Genomic DNA, 16,769 nt, shown 5'->3' with positions numbered 1-16,769 from the left:
ATTTATCGGGGATTGAACCCGAGTACTCTAAGATGGTTAGCGAACACTTTAACCACTGGACCACCAATTGTCGTCTGAACCCAACTTCAACTTCGAGTTACTCGGCACACACACATGTCAGCTATGCGGCTCGCCGTGAGAGACGAGACGCAAGCCTTCTTCGACTCATTATTTCAGATTTAACCCTTGCTATTGCTATGCTGACATTTCTCATCGGCTCACGGTAAAGTGGTTAGCGTTTTCGCTTGACATGTGAGAGGTCCGAGGTTCGAACCCGGTGTAAGAGACATTTTTAACAAATTGTAATTTGAAGTTAATGGAATTTTATGGTCACATTTTTCGGGAATTGAACCCGAGTACTCTTCCATGGCTATCGAACGCTTTAACCAATGGACCACCGATTGATATACGATCGTCTCATCATACCCCAAGTAGATTGCGTTGAGACGAGACGCGAGCCGTCGTTGTTGACCCATAATTATTTAACGCATAACAGCTTTGATTGCTCGGCCCTTTTCCAACTGAAATTGGAAACATGATTGTGAATTGTTTCACCCTGTCGACTACTTATTTGCAGCACTTTTTCCCTATCTCGCCGTGTTAAAGTTTGTCGGGATGGGTCAGTTGGCTTAATTTCACGGGAAATATTTAAAATACATTAATCGATAGAGCTTTCAAAGGCGGTGACAATTGTGTGAATGGTTTTTAGAGAAACTTTGAAATGAAATAGATATTTAAGTTTTATTCTTAGAGGAACGGGAAGAGAGTTGATTCACCGGTGCCCCCTAGCGTCCAACTTAAGTTTTTGTTAATAAGTCTTAAGCTAACCAAAACAAAACAAAGTGTCGACTGCTATAACCACAACAAAACAAAGTGTCGACTGCTATAACCAAATCAAAACAAAGTGTCGACTGCTATAACCAAAACAAAACAAAGTGTCGACTGCTATTCTAGAAACGTTTGTTGTGTTCAGTTGTAAGAGCTTCTGGGACTTGGCCGCTAGGTGGCACCGGTGAAACGACTTTCTTCCCTTTCTCCTGTAAGGAAATTGCAAATATCTATCAAACTATTAATTACAAGTATAGGAACATTTATTAAGTTGACTAATAATTTTTTGTGCTTTTTTTGCTGCTGATGTAAAAAAATTTACACAGCCGACATAGGAAACCTCGAAGATTCCCGTCCTCTAGATTAAGTAGTCCATGCTCCTCCTTGCTTAGCCGCTTATCCTTGCAGGCTGCAGTGGCAGCAATTTTATTTGAATTTTTTTTTTCCTTAAGTAAGTTGACGACAAGAACCATCGTATTAAAGTTCAATTTAACTAATCGTGTTTTTACGAAGAAACAGGTGTACTCATAGCCGTTCCTAAATGAACGCTTTATTTTGTGAAGTCGTAAGAGATGTTTAGTAAAGCTTAACAAACTGACCATTTGATGGACAGTGAAACTGATCAAGAGAATACTGGGCATACCAGTTCAGTGATACCTGATGGTAATTATTTGTTATATTTTGAGTATTTTATTGTGTTTTGTGTTAATCATTAATTATAACTTTTTTATATCAGATGCCATTCATCCTGTGACAGTTCTCTCAAACCAGGTTGATAGCAAGGTTGATAGCCAAATAGTCAAAGAGAACCGTGCCAGTTCAGTGATCTCTGCTGCTGGTACTTATATGCTATTCTTTTCGAATATTTTGTGTCCTGTGTTTATGGTTAATCTTAACTTTCCTTAAATTAGATGCCATTCGTCATGTGACAGTTCTCTCAAACCAAGTTGATAGTCAAATAGAAGAAGAGAATACTGGCCGTGCCAGTTCAGTCATCTCTTGCTGCAGGTAATTATTTGCTACTCTTTTCGAATATATTGTGTCCTGTGTTTATGGTTAATCTTAACTTTTCTTAAATTAGATGCCATATGTCATGTGACAGTTCTCTCAAACCAAGTTGATAGTCAAATAGAAGAAGAGAATACTGGCCGTGCCAGTTCAGTGATCTCTTGCTGCAGGTAATTATTTGCTACTCTTTTCGAATATATTGTGTCCTGTGTTTATGGTTAATCTTAACTTTTCTTAATTTAGATGCCATTAGTCATGTGACAATTCTTTCAAACGTACCAAGTTGATAGTCAAATAGAAGAAGAGAATACTGGCCGTGCCAGTTCAGTGATCTCTTGCTGCTGGTAATTATTTGCTTTCTTTTAGAATATACTGTGTTCATGATTAATCTTATCTTTTTAAAAACCAATAGCCATCCATCCTGTGACAGTTCTCTCATACCGGGTTGATATTCAAATAGATGAAGATAATACTGGCCATATGAAGATAATACTGGCCATACCAGTTTCAGTGATGGTAATTATTTGTTATACTTTGAGTATTTCATTGTGTTATGTTTTTAACATTAATCATAAATTTTTTAGATCAGATATGCCATTCATCCTGTGACAGTTCTCTCAGGCCACGTTGATAGTCAAATAGTTAATAGTTGAAGGGAACACTGGCCGTGCCAGTTCAGTGATCTCTGCTGCTGGTTAGTTATTTGCTGATATTAAAAAAAAATACTGTGTCCTATGTTTATGGTTAATCTTGACTTTTCTTAAATCAGATGCCATTCTTTTTATGAAAGTTCTCTCAAACCATGTTGATAGTCAAAATAAATGAAGATAAGCTGTCAGCGGACACTTGGTTGTGTGGTTAGAGTACCCGCGCCGTGATTCGTTGAGTCGCACGTTCAAGTCTCTCGCTGGAAGTTCATTTTGAATTTTCGCCATTTGCGCGTAGCTGTTTCTGTTGGTTATTTAAATTCGTATTTTGTAAACGGATATGTATATGTATTGGTGTTGTGGTTAGCACGCCCGCCGTGTAATCATGAAGTCGGAGGTTCGATACTCGATCCAGACAAATGTTTTACTGATATTTTTGTTCGCCAATCAATAAAAAAAAATTATAGCAGACAACTTCATTGTTTATCTCACAATACGGCGAAACGTAAGATATTGTGTGTTACAGTTTTTGTTGTTATTCACTGTTGATTAAACTGAAAACTTTGCTGGTTCCATATATATTGAAAAGTCAAAGGTGGGATTGGTTCAATTCCATTCATTGTGAGAATTTGCATTATGAAACTGTAAAACAAGACAAATTGAACAAAATGAATGTTACACTGGTTTGGCTTAGTGATTCATGCTTTGTTTTGTATTTCTTATTCGCAGTCTTTTCATCACAAAATCTCAGGAAAGTGGAAGTGTACTGAAGAAAAGACTGCGAATAAGAATTTCTGCTGGCATGGTACAGTTTTAGGAAATAATTCTTATTCGCAGTCTTTTCATCAGCAGAATCTCAGTAAAGTAAAAGTTTGCTCAAGAAAAGACTGCGAATAAGAATTTCTGCTGGGATGGCCCAGTTTTAGTTGTTTTTTCGTATTCAGTCTTTTAAACAGCAAAATATCAGTAAAGTAAAATTTTGCTCAAGAAAAGACTGAATAACAATTTCTGCTGGGTTGGTCCAGTTTTGGGAAATTATTCTTATTCACAGTCTTTTCATCAGCAGAATCTTAGTAAAAAAAGTTAGCTGAAGAAAAGACTGCGAATAAGAATTTTTGCTGGGATGGCCCAGTTTTAGGAAATTATTCTTATTCGCAGTCTTTTCATTAGCAAAATCTCAGGAAAGTAAAAGTTTGCTGATGAAAAGACTGCGAATAAGAATTTCTGCTGGGATGGTCCAGTTTCAGGAAATAATTCTTATTGATTCATGCTTTGTTTTGTATTTCAGCATTTGATTGGTGCCTTATTCATCGATTTCGCGGTGTATTTACGACCTCCTTTAAGGCAACGAGTAAATTCTGGGTTTGAATTGTAAGGTAAGCTGATTTTCCGATACCATTTCTAGATATATTCTTTATCATCAATGTTGAAAGCTTTGTTAAGTGTGGGTACATCTTGGTTATGTGTGTCATTAATTATGAATTGATTGTGTTTTCAGTGTTTCGGTTTCATCATGTATCTTAATCTAGACTCAAGGTATCAAGTATATTTGAGCTTCTGTAGATCATTTTTGGGTTGTTGAATTTCCATACTTTGGTATCCGTCGGTGGTACGTTCGCTTCCGTACTTAGGGGTTTCAAATGTAGATTAAGTCAATTATGTTTTTGGGTTTTGAATACATGTCTGATTGATAACTATGTGCTATGCCTTGCACCTACTTAAAAAAAAAAACTGCTAGAAATCGCCAGCTCCCGGTAATTTTGTCGTCGAATTTATTTTAACAGTCATCAGCCCATGGTGTTGTGGTTAGCGTAGCGGATTACAAACAATGAGGTCGATGGTTCAAAACTGATTCCGTGAAAAAAAAATAATAAATCGTTTATTTCAAAACTGTGTTTCTTTCACTGAACTTGGTGCATTTGTGTTGCTTTTGTGTTTTAATACTAATATGTGTTTGTTTTTTTGCCATTCTTCAGCGGGATCTACAATATTCGAGTCGCCGGTTATTTCCACTTCGAGATGTCTTCCTTCTTCCTACAGCATCACAACACTCATTTCTCAAGTAAAGTACTTTCCGAATTCCATCAATTTAAAGTCCGTAGCATGTTTTTCTTAGCCTGCTAAAGACTTAAGAGTTGTGGTGTCCGACGGTTTTCAGCCAATTTGTGCTGGTCTTGGTACAGTGGTTAGCATTATGGCTTTCGACAAGTCACGATTGCGATTGAAATCCCGATCAAGTCAGCATCAAGTTGAGCGCCAATGAAAACAATTGTACTGCTGTTGCCATTTTTGGGGGTATGTCTTTTGTGTAACGAACAGTCGAGAACCGGAGAGGAGCTAACCTGCGATGCGTATTTGTTTATCAGATGTGAACCTTAACCGGGCTGTACCACTGGGATATTGAGCACCGGTTGTGTCGACGGCTTATGTTCGTATTTGTGTTTAGTTTTAAGCTTTTTGAAATTTTTGCGGTGTAAAGCCCTCCAAAAGCCCTCCAAAAAAGCCCTCCACTGATAGAAGCGAATTTTTTTTGATAAATTAGGGGTTATTTTGCTGATTTGAAAATGCCACCGCGTCGCGAATTAACACGAGAGGAAAAGGATGAGAAAAATAGGAAGGCTAGGGAAAAAAGAAGTCTCGAAGACCCGGAGGCAAAACAATTGAGATTGGCGGCTCAGAGGGAAAAGGCCAAGTTCGTCCGTGAAGAGAAGCGTCGTCGGCTAAATCCCGAAGAAGATCAGGCTGCCAAAAATTTGAATGCGCAAAGGGCGAGAGAAGACCGCCAGGCAGAGGCACCTGACGAGAGAGCGTTGAGGCAGAGGTTAGATGCGGACCGGAAAAGAGTCGCCCGTGCTAGCGAGACGGATGTTGAGCATCAAACTAGGCTGCTCGATCAACGAATCCGGCAGCAACTCCTTAGGCAGGAACAGACTAAAGAAGATGATCGTGCTCGACTGTTGGCCGAGGAGGAGCGGCAAGAAGTTCATCGGCAGGAAGAAGAAAATCGTATTCGGTTGGAAGTCGAGGAAGAGAGGCAAGCCCGCCTACTTCAAGCAGAAGAAAATCGTGCACGTGTTCAGGCCGAGGCGGAGCGGCAAGCTGCCCTTCGTCAACAAGAGGCAGCATCTATCTTGCGAGCGATGCATCAGAGACCAGCATCTGATCGCCCTAGGGTTGTTCTTGCCAATGATGCTGTGGCAGAGCGTCCAGCAAGACAACAACACCAGGCAGGAAAGGCAGCTGTTGGCAACAGAGAAACTCCTGAAGAGCAACGAGCTCGATTGCAATCCCAGGCATTGAGGATGAAAATTTTTCGGCAAGATGAATCTGAAGCGGAGAGATCAGCTAGGCTTCGCGATCAGGACTTGAGGCAAAAAGCTCTGCGCCACGAAGAATCTGCAGCAGAAAAATTTGCTCGACTTCGGGAACAGTCATTACGGCAAAAAGCTCTGCGGAACGAGGAATCGGAATCAGAGAAATCATCTAGGTTACAAGAACAGGCCCTGCGGCAAAATTCTCTGCGGAACGAAGAATCGGAAGTCGAAAAATCAGCCAGGCTGCGCGAACAGTCTCTGCGGCAAAGATATGTTCGGAATCAAGAAATTGAAGCAGAAAATGCGGCACGACTTCGTGATCAATTAGTCCGCCAGGAAGGTTTACGCGAAAACGAAACTGAAGATAGCAATCTTTCTCGACTTCAGGATCAGTCATCACGCCAGGAAGTTGTACGCGGCGGGGAAACAGCAGAGGAAAGAATAGATCGCGCTATCTCTGATAGATTTCGTTATCAAGTCAATGTGTTCGACGAAATTGAGCAGGAAGGTCGCGTTGATCACCCCGAGTACATGGCTGATTACAGAGCGACCGAGAACGAAGAAGAAACTGCTATGAGACGTGAAGAAGATCGGCTTCGAACAGAGTTACGTCGAGAACATGAAGAACAACGAGAGCGAGAAGCCGAAGAATTGCGAGCTAGAAATGCAGTTGATCATGGCGAAATTGTTCCAATTGAAAATGAAGAAGACGAAGCTCTTCGTTTGCAGTTGATGACTGAACGCGACCGGCGTGGAAATCCAAGAACTCATCGGCAGGCTTGCAAAGAAATCGTGGTAGAGGACCGCGTTCACTTGCATGACTGCGGAGATTTGACCAAGATTTGCTCGGAATGTGATGCCAAACATTTCGCGAAAGAAATGCCAAAAGACAAGAAGTTCCAGCAATGCTGCGCAAAGGGCAATGTCATTCTTCCACCTGCTAAGCCGTGTCCAGAACCATTGGCCAGCCTCTTGCAAAACCGGCACCCGAAATCGAAACATTTCATGAAGCAGATTCGGAATTACAACAGCGCCCATGCTTTCGCCTCTATGGGAGCTAAATTTTCACCGCCGCCAGGTCGCGGCCCGACCTGTGTTCGCATCCAAGGTCAGATTTACCACCAAACTACTCCTCTCGGTCAGACGGCGAATCCCAGATACTCTGATTTGTATTTTTTGGATTCTGCGCAGGCTACTGATTTCAGGGCGAATATCGAAATGAATTCGGGTTGTTGTAGAATTTTGATGGAAGAGCTGGACGCTATGCTTCGAGAAAAGAATCCTTACGCCTTGACCTACAAGATGATGCGTCAGGTTCTTGAAGAAGAATACGTTCAACGGCAAGCTGAAAATCTACCTCACTACACTGTCGGCATGATCATCACTTGCGATAGAAGAAATGTCGACCAACGAAGATACAACTGTCCAACGGTTAACGAAATTGCTGTGGTTTTTAAAAGCACTGACGGCGAACCACCAGCCTACAGAGATATTCGTGGCCATCTCTACATTCCCGTCAGAGGCCGTCGATTTATCCAGATTGACACAAAAAAGGTTATGTGTGATCCGATGTGTTACCCCCTTTTATTCCCCAACGGTGACGACGGTTGGCATATGAACATGCCTTATACCACCACCAGACGGAGAGAGAGAGATGAAGCGGCAGCAATGGCCATGATTGTTGAAGAAGATGAAGAGGAGCAGATTGATCCCTTGTGGCCCAACCTCAGAGTTTTAATTCGTGATGAAATGGCCGCAGCAGATGGCAATGCTGTGATTGAAAATGAGCCGGGTGAAGAACAAGAACCAGAAGCGGACGAGGAGAACGACGATCAACCACCGAACAGAAACAGAGGCCCACGCACAAGAGTGACGCATGCCGAGTTCTACAGTTCGCGCATGTCAGTTCGCGGTGATTTCAACAACGTTTTGGCTGGGGGTCCCGTCACTCAGATGTATTTTGTCGATTCTTACGTCAAGGTCGAGGGGGATCGCCTAGATTGGCTCAAACGACACCAGGCAGAGCTGCATGTTGAGCGCTACTGCGGACTGATGGATTACATCAACAATCGAGCGGAGAGAGCAAATTTGGAAGTTGGCTCGATCTACATTCTCCCCTCGGGTTTTATTGGCAGTCCTCGAGCCATGAAACAAAATTACCAAGACGCTATGGCAATTTGTGGAAAATTTGGCAAACCGACTTTTTTTGTGACGTTCACCTGCAATCCCAAGTGGAGGGAAATTGTTGCTAATATTCCAAATTACTTGACGGCTTCCGATCGTCCCGATATGGTTGCAAGAGTATTCCACTTGAAGAAGAAAGAGTTGGTCGACGACATCGAGAAAAAGCAAGTATTGGGTTTCGCCTCGGCCAGAATCGAAGTCATCGAATTTCAGAAACGCGGACTGCCTCATTGCCACATGCTGGTTTGGGTCGACAACCGCGACGCTCCTTCGACACCAGAGGATATGGATAAGACTATCTGCGCTGAAATTCCCGACAAGACACTCTATCCAAGACTTTACGACTCTGTTATGGCTCACATGATTCACGGTCCGTGTGGAGCCATCAACAAAAATTCTCCCTGCATGGATAAAGAGGGCTGCTGTAAAAAGTTCCCCAAAGACTTCAACGAAGAGACTATGATCAATGACAACGGCTATCCGACGTATAAAAGAAGAAACACTGGTGTTGTACATCGTTTAAAAAGGGGGAACACTCACTATGAAGTGGACAACCGATGGGTTGTTCCTTATAACCCTTGGTTGCTACTGAAATATGATTGTCACATCAACATCGAGTATTGCGCCAATATGACCACTGTCAAGTACATCTTCAAGTATGTGTACAAAGGTCACGACTGCAGCAACATTGAATCAAAAATTGGAACGCATCAGCAGGTTGGAGAAGAAAACGAGCAAGTTTTTGTTTGGGACGAAATTTCCACCTTTACGGACACCCGTTACGTCAGCGCGCCAGAAGCCGCTTATAGAATTTTCAAGTTTCCTCTCAGCGATCGTTCTCATACCATCACCCGACTAGCCGTGCATCTGCCTCTTGAACAGTCCGTATTTTTCCAACCGGGCAACGAGGAACAAGCAGTCATCAATGCCGCGACCAAGGAAACAACGTTAACTGCTTGGTTCATCTTGAATCGGGATAATGAAGAAGCGAGACAGTATTTTTACCGAGAAATTGTCCATCATTTTTGTTTCGTGAGGTCGGGTGGACGTAATTATTGGAAACCTCGAAGAAGAAATATTAAAATCATAGGCCGCTTATATACCGTGGGCGTCCGTCAAGTTGAGCGATACTGCCTTCGCTTGCTTCTCATCAACGTCAGAGGATCAACCAGCTTTGAAGGTCTCCGCACGGTCAACGGTGCCCTTCTACCGACGTTTAAATCAGCCGCTTCTGCTTTGAATTTGCTGGAGGACGACAGCGTTTGGGAGAAGACCTTGGACGATGCCGCCGCCTTTGAAATGCCGGAGCGATTGAGACAGCTCTTTGTCGATGTCTGCCTCTTTTGCAATCCCACCGACGCTCTTCATCTCTTTGATCGGTCTCTGCCCCACCTCATGGAAGATTTCATTCGAACTGGTCACGATGCGGAAGTCGCCAAAAACTTGACTTTGAAATGGATTCAAGACAAGTTGATTCTCCACAATAGAACAATGGAAGAACTCTCTTTGCCTGTTCCTGACTTTCAGCTTATTCGCCAGATTATTGAAGCTCAACTCGAAGAGAATACTGCAATTACCAGGATAGAAAAGAGACGATTGGGTGAACTGATGGTTACTCAATTGAACGAAGGTCAACGAGCCGCCTACGATCAAATCATGGCTGCCGTCAACGACAACAACAACTCAGTTCCCCATCAGTATTTTTTGGATGGTCCAGGAGGTACTGGCAAGACCTTTTTGTACAACACTTTGATCACCGTACTGCAAGGCCAAGGGAAGACAGTCATCGCCGTCGCTTCTACCGGCATCGCTTCTACGTTGTTGATTGACGGCTCAACGTACCATTCCCAATTTAAGATCTACCCTCCAATTACCGAAGTTACCAGATCGAAAATTGTAGATGGTAGCATTCTCGCTAATTTGATTTTAAGTGCCGTTCTCATCATTTCCGACGAAGCAACAATGAAGACAAATCACGCTCTCGACGCTTTTAATTTCCTCTTTCAAAAATTGGAAAAGAAAAATTTACCTCATGGTGGAAAAGTCCTTCTTCTTGGTGGTGACTTTCGTCAATGTTTACCAGTCGTTCGACATGGAAACAGGGTGAAGGTGGTGGAAGCTTCAATCCGAAATAACGCAACGTGGCCTCTGTTTCGTCATCTTCGTCTAACCCAGAATATGCGTACCGTGGCCGGCAATCAAGACTACGCTGACTGGCTTATTCAGCTTGGAAACGGTACTCTGCCAACGAATCCAAGACTTAACAATCCCGATCTCATCGAAATTCCTGCCGAGTTTCTGGACTTTGGACGGAATTTGATTGAGTACGTCTTTGGTGTTCCTTCTCTTCTTTTGGATCCAGAGGTATCTCAGCAGATTTGCAGTCGAGCCATTCTCTGTCCGAAGAACGAAGACTGCCTACGGATCAACAATCAGATCATCAAAGACATGCCTGGAATAGTTCATCAGTACAAAAGCATCGACACGATTGATTCGGACGATCCTGAAGAAATTGCCAATTATCCAACCGAGATTCTCAACACCTTTAATGTGTCCGGAATTCCCACTCATGTTCTCAAGTTGAAAGTGGGAGCCATCATCATTCTGCTCAAGAACATTGATTCGCGTAAGGGTCTCTGCAATGGCACCCGTCTCATCATCAGGGCCCTCAGAGAAAATCTGATCGTTGCAGACATCGCTTCCGGCAAGAACAAGGGTCACACGGTTTACATCCCGCGAATGACGCTGTCGCCCACCGATTCCGATCTTCCTGTCACACTCAAGAGGCTCCAGTTTCCTGTGCTGTTGGCATTTGCCATAACCATCACCAAGTCACAGGGCCAGACTTTTGATCGTGTCGGCATTTTCCTCCTGGAGCCTGTCTTTTCTCACGGTCAGCTGTATGTGGCTTTTTCACGTGCAACATCGAAAGAAGGTTCATAAATATTTTCTATAGATTTTTGTTTACTTATTTTACTTTATAGTATGTTTTACATTTTTGTTTGTTTTTTTTATCGGGGAAAAAACCCACAGGTGTCAAAGTCGAAATAGCTGAATCTGCAAAGCAAGGACGGCTTTTGAGAAATCACCTGACAGCCACTGAAGAGGAAAAAGAGAAAGTATTCACCGTCAATATTGTTTACAAAGAAGTCCTTTTGTAAACACATCATCATCACACAGTTAAACGACTTAATCCTTTATACCATTCTTCCGTAGTCAACCCCTGAAAACCTTCTTGGATCCCTTTTTCCTTTCTATTCCTTTCTTTCCCAGCTTTTCAAACCCAAGAGGAACTAAATTCCGCCTCGGTCTACGGGCCAAAAAATGGAGCACGGGCATGGCCATGGGGTAGTACCCATGTGCGCTCAACCGTGAATTAATAATATTAAAGTGTAGCAATAAATACCCAAAATAATAAAAAAACAAAAAAAAAATTCAAAATTTTCGCCAATGAAAAATATTTTAGAAGTGTTTTACGAGTTATACACATCGGCAAATGGTGTACTGGATAGCGTACTTGCTTTAGGACAGTAATGGTAACGGTTCAAACCTGGCTGAGTGCCTTTATATTTTTATATATTCTTCGGATTTCAAAGCTGATAGAATTCAAAGTATCGCACTTATAATGATGATGCCAAGTATTATTTCACCGTTTATAAACGCTATAGCCACTACACTTTTTTTTTATTTATCTGTTAATTAAACATCGATTGATTGAAACGACCATTCGAACAATAATTCTCCCGCTTTGCTCATGCCGGGCGATTAATACAACCTTAAAATAAACCTTAAAAATGGTCCGATAAACAGTCCAACAGATTTGATCACATCGATTGATGAGTGACATCACTGAAAAAAGATTACGCGTTGATGGTTCAAACCCACAGTCGGCTAATATCTTTCTGATGTAAAGAATAGCACGAGTAGCGACCGAATGATGTTTAGCGATCGGTAGCGATTTTAAAAAATGTCTTCAAATCCAAAGACTTTTATTTTGCTGCAGGTCTGCGCTATGCAACTGGTCATGTCGGGACTTTAGTAACAACACCACTGTTGGTGAAGTGGTTAGAGCATTAGGCAGGTAACATTAGGGTAGGTGGTTCAAACCCACTCTCGGCAAAAAACTGTGTAATAATGCAAATGTTCTCAATATCGAATAATTCAAAAATCGATGGATATAAAACGATTTTGCTCATGATGTGTTGTTACCATGACAATGTGTAAGTATGCGCTAAATTGCTGGTCACGTTGGGAGTTGATTCTCATCACAGCTGTTGGTGTAGTGGTTATAGCCTTGCATTGGTAATTCAAACGTTGGTGGTTCAAGCCCACTCTCTGTAAATAACTGCATAATGAAGCAAATATTCACATTATCGAATAATTCATAAACAGATGCAAAAAAAATCGATTTTGCTCATGATGTGTTATTACCATGACAATGTGTGAGTATGCGTAAAACTACTGAACACGTTGTGAACTATATAATTCAAAAATCGATGCAAATAAATCGATTTTGCTCATGCTGTGTTGTTACCATGACAATGTGTAAGTATGCGCTAAATTGCTGGTCACGTTGGGAATTGATTTTCATCACCACTGTTGGTGTAGTGGTTATAGCATTGTATTAGTATTTCTAAGGTTGGTAATGGTGGTTCAAACCCACTCTCAGCTAACAACTATGTAATGAAGCAAATCGTTTCACTATTGAGTAGTTTTAATACTGATGCCGATTAATCGATTTTGCTCACGCTGGGCGATAACCATGACAATGTGTTAGGTATGCGCTGTCCACTTGGTCACAACGGGACTTTTAACAGAAATGAGTATCGCTTTAGGTGTAGTGCTTATAACATTGGTTTGATTATTCGAAGTTCAGTGGTTCAAACCCACTCTTGACAAACAATTGTCTAATGAATCAATTATTTCCAATATCGATTAATTCATACACCGATGATAATAAGTCGATTTTGCTCACGCTGGGCGATAACCATGACTATGTGTGAGTATGCGCTGTCCACTTGGTGACGTCGGGACTGTTAATGTTTCTGAGCACCACTGTTCGTGTAGTGGTTATAATATCGGATTAGTAATACAAAGGTGGGTGGATCAATCCCACTCTGGGCAATTAATTGTCTAATGAATATATTAATACAAAAATCGATGAATTCTAACAGCATTGTTAATAAAACGCTTTTGCTCTCGCCGGGTGATAAATATTACAAAGTTTAGTATGCGCTATACATTTGGTCAAGTTGGAAAATCGTCATAAAAACTGCTGTTGTTGTAGTGGTTATAAATTTGGAAGATTTGGATTAGTAAGACAAATGTTGGTTCAAACCCACTTTCAGGCAAATAACAATCGAATGAAGAAAATAGTTTCCGGAACGGTGAATTCTTACACTGATGCAAATAAACGCAATAAAATGCAAATCGATTTTGTTCTTTCTGGGCGATGAACCCTTCGTTGGTAATTTTACCGCCGTAGGCAATTGCTCATTGGAAAAGTTTGCATAAACAATGAGACTGTTGGTATAGTCAGAATTACTCGAGAAAAAATAACAGGAGATTAAGCAATAAAATGTAAGCAACAGCCATTCGTTTCGGCCATGAATTTGCTATTTAAGACAGTTTACTGGCTTACGACTATCCATTTGTCGAGCTGATAAGCTTGCTTTTCTATATTCATTCAAAGAATGGTGGTTCCCTGGTAGCACACTTACATCCATCGTCTATCATATAGATGTCTTAATGTCTAAATCAAATCTGATCTAGCTACAACCTAAATTGGATATCACATGGATAATCAATTTTTTACGGCCTTATGCTATCTTCGTATAGATGTCCTATAGATCTACGTTTCTCATACGATAAATAAATACGATAATAAATAATTATAACGACGGGCAAAAATAATTCATCCCACGTTGCTTACTACGGGATTAAAATAATACACTCTATTTCACTCACACCGGGCTGAAAACAATTCACCCTATTCCGCCCACGACGGGCTAAAAATAATTCATTTTACGTTGTTCACGCCGGTCTTGAAATAATTTACCCTACTTTTCTCATGACGGGCTGGAAATAATTCACCATACATTGCTCTCGAAGGGCTGAAAAGAATTCATCCTATATCGCTCACGTCGGGCTTAAACTAATTCACTCAATTTCGCTCACAACGGGCTGGAAATTATTCACCCTATTTCCCTCGCGGCGGGCTGAAAATAGTTCACACTATTTCGCCCACGTTGGGCTTAAAATAATCAACCGTACGTTGCTCACGCCGGGCTTAAAATAATACACCCTTTTTCGTTTTTTTTCGCTGACCATGACAATATAGATGTATGCAGAATCAATTTGGTCACATCAAGACTTGCAACCAAACACCGCTGTTGGTGTAGTGGTTATAGCATTGGATTGGTATCATAAACGATGGTGGTTCAAACCCACTTTCAGCAAACAAATGTGTAATGAAGTAAATAGTCTTAATATCGATAAAGTCCAACCCCGATATGATTTAAAAGCTTTTGCTCACGCTGGGTGATAACTATGACCATGTGTAAGTATGCGCTATCCACCTGGTCACGTCAGAACTAGAATATATACACCTCTGTTGGTGTAGTGGTTATAGCATTGGATTGGTAATTCAAAGGATGTCGGTTCAAACCCATTATCGGCAAAAAAAAGTAGCCAAAATATGGCATGCAAATGAATCGAAAGTAAGAAATCATAAAAAGATTTGACACTGTTACAATTTTGTCCGCGGATTAAATGACGATTTATAGCAATTCTGACTACATTCTTTCACAACTCCAAGGCTCAGTGGTTAGAGCGTCGGATTCAAGATTCAGCGGACCAGTGTTCAAACGATACTCAAGACAGTAACCGATAATTGAAGAAAAAACGTGCAGGTAATTAATAGGTAAGGGATAAATAGATGGGTAAAGTAAAGTGGGAACAAATACAGTAAATATCGATAAATGTCAAGTGGAACACATCTTAATTCTGAATAAAACACAAGTCCCCGGTACCAAATCCCTCGAAAAATTACAAGTCCAAAAAAACCTTACAACCCCAACGGGCTTACAGAGAAAAACGATAGAGTTCTAAAATGCAACCAAAATATCACGAAAAAAAGTACAAGTCCAAAATCACACCCAAAATACCCAAAATTGTATCAAGTCCAACACAACCAAACTCTGAAAAAACCAAGTCCCAATAATAAACCCAAGTTTCACCGATACTTGGTTGCAATGAAAAAAAAACAAGTCCACAAAAAAAACCCAAAAGACCGACTGGCTCACGGTGGAAGATGATAAGTCCATAAATGGATGAAAAACTAAGTCCCGGGCAGTAAGGAATTGGGCAGTGGGATTATATACGAGTGGCGTTTTGCTCCATGTGTGCTGTGCTGTGCGCTTGGGTGATTGCGTCTAGCAAGGTGGTTCGCCGTCCTTGGACGGGCATCTGGTATACTAGTCTCTTCTGTATAGCCCGTGGTTCATCCCATTCAACCTTGACTTTGTCTGTGAAACTGTTTGTTTGTTGGTTTGTTTGTTTGTTATCACCAAGCATCCAACTTTGCTGTTTGTCTGTAGCGGCGAGACGCATCCAGGTGCGAAAGATTGGAGACGAGGCGCATACATCGTTAAAGGCGCTTCATCATCCCACACACACACTTTTCCGTCTCTCTCATTGCGCGTTGGTACCTCTTTGCATCTGTGCTTCACAGTGTGTGTGTGTGTATGTGTACACCACCCGGGATCGAACCAAGTGGGGGGTTGGGGGTTTGAGACATTTTTTTTTCCATTGGTAATTATCACACAATGTCCTCTATTAATTTGTAGCGAGTGTTGGGTTTGAACCATGGCTTTGAATACTTGGTGGGTCCGATAGCGTTGCGACACGGTCCTCACCTCATACTCTAACCACTACACTATCAGAACTGATATTCATTCCAAGTTGAAACTCTACACAACTGCTGTCGTTGCGACTTTTGGTGCTTTTTAGTGCGCATCCACACACTACATCAATCCATCCAATGGCTTGCTACCGAATCTCATCGGCTCATGGTATAGTGGTTAGCGTGCTCGCTCAGCATGCGAGAGGTCCGAGGTTCGATCCCGGCTCAAGTCATTACATTCGATTTTAATGAACTGAAAGTAATTATTTGAAATTAATGGACACTTATCCCGGGGATTGAACCCGAGTCCTCTGTCATGGTTAGCGAACACTCTAACCACTGGACCACCAATTGACATCACAAGTTTACTTCAACTTCAAGTGGCTCGACACATTCATGTCACACACAGCTATGCGGCTCACCGTGAGAGACGAGACGCAAGCCATCGTCGACTCATGATTCTGCATATAACCCTTGCTATGTTGGTATTTTCCATCAGCTCATGGTATAGTGGTTAGCGTGCTCGCTTAGCATGCGAAAGGTCCGAGGTTCGAACCCGGATCAAGTCACATTCAATTTTAATGAACTGAATGTAATTATTGGAAATTAATGGTCACTTATCCCGGGGATTGAACCCGAGTACTCTAGCATGGTTAGCGAACGCTCTAATCACTGGACCACTAATTGATATCGGAAATCAACTTCAACTTCAAGTAATTTGCAACACACACACATGTCAGCTATGCGGCTCGCCGTGAGAGACGAGACGCAAGTCGTCGTCGACCTTTGTTTCTGCATATAAGCCTGGCTATGCTGCTACATCCCATCAGCTTATGGTATAGTGGTTAGCGTGCTCGCTTAGAGTGCGAGAGGTCCGAGGTTCGA

General features: G+C 41.8%; 2 long non-coding RNA genes across 6 annotated transcripts in view; both read left to right on the top strand.

Moving 5' to 3' along the window:
* Positions 1-16,769, top strand: part of LOC124348585 — a 107,468-nt gene that overhangs the window by 83,428 nt on the left and 7,271 nt on the right. The gene's annotated exons all lie outside the window — the stretch shown is intronic.
* LOC124348587 lies at positions 1,965-2,772 on the top strand. Its single transcript, XR_006920054.1, has 5 exons — positions 1,965-2,006; positions 2,080-2,180; positions 2,249-2,352; positions 2,421-2,530; positions 2,606-2,772. It is a non-coding gene; the product is annotated as an uncharacterized LOC124348587 (long non-coding RNA).

Source organism: Daphnia pulicaria, chromosome 7, assembly GCF_021234035.1.
Source record: "Daphnia pulicaria isolate SC F1-1A chromosome 7, SC_F0-13Bv2, whole genome shotgun sequence".
NCBI classification, from domain to species: Eukaryota; Metazoa; Arthropoda; class Branchiopoda; order Diplostraca; family Daphniidae; genus Daphnia; species Daphnia pulicaria.
Note: the sequence above shows the minus strand (reverse complement) of the source record. Positions and strands in the feature narration are given on the sequence as shown.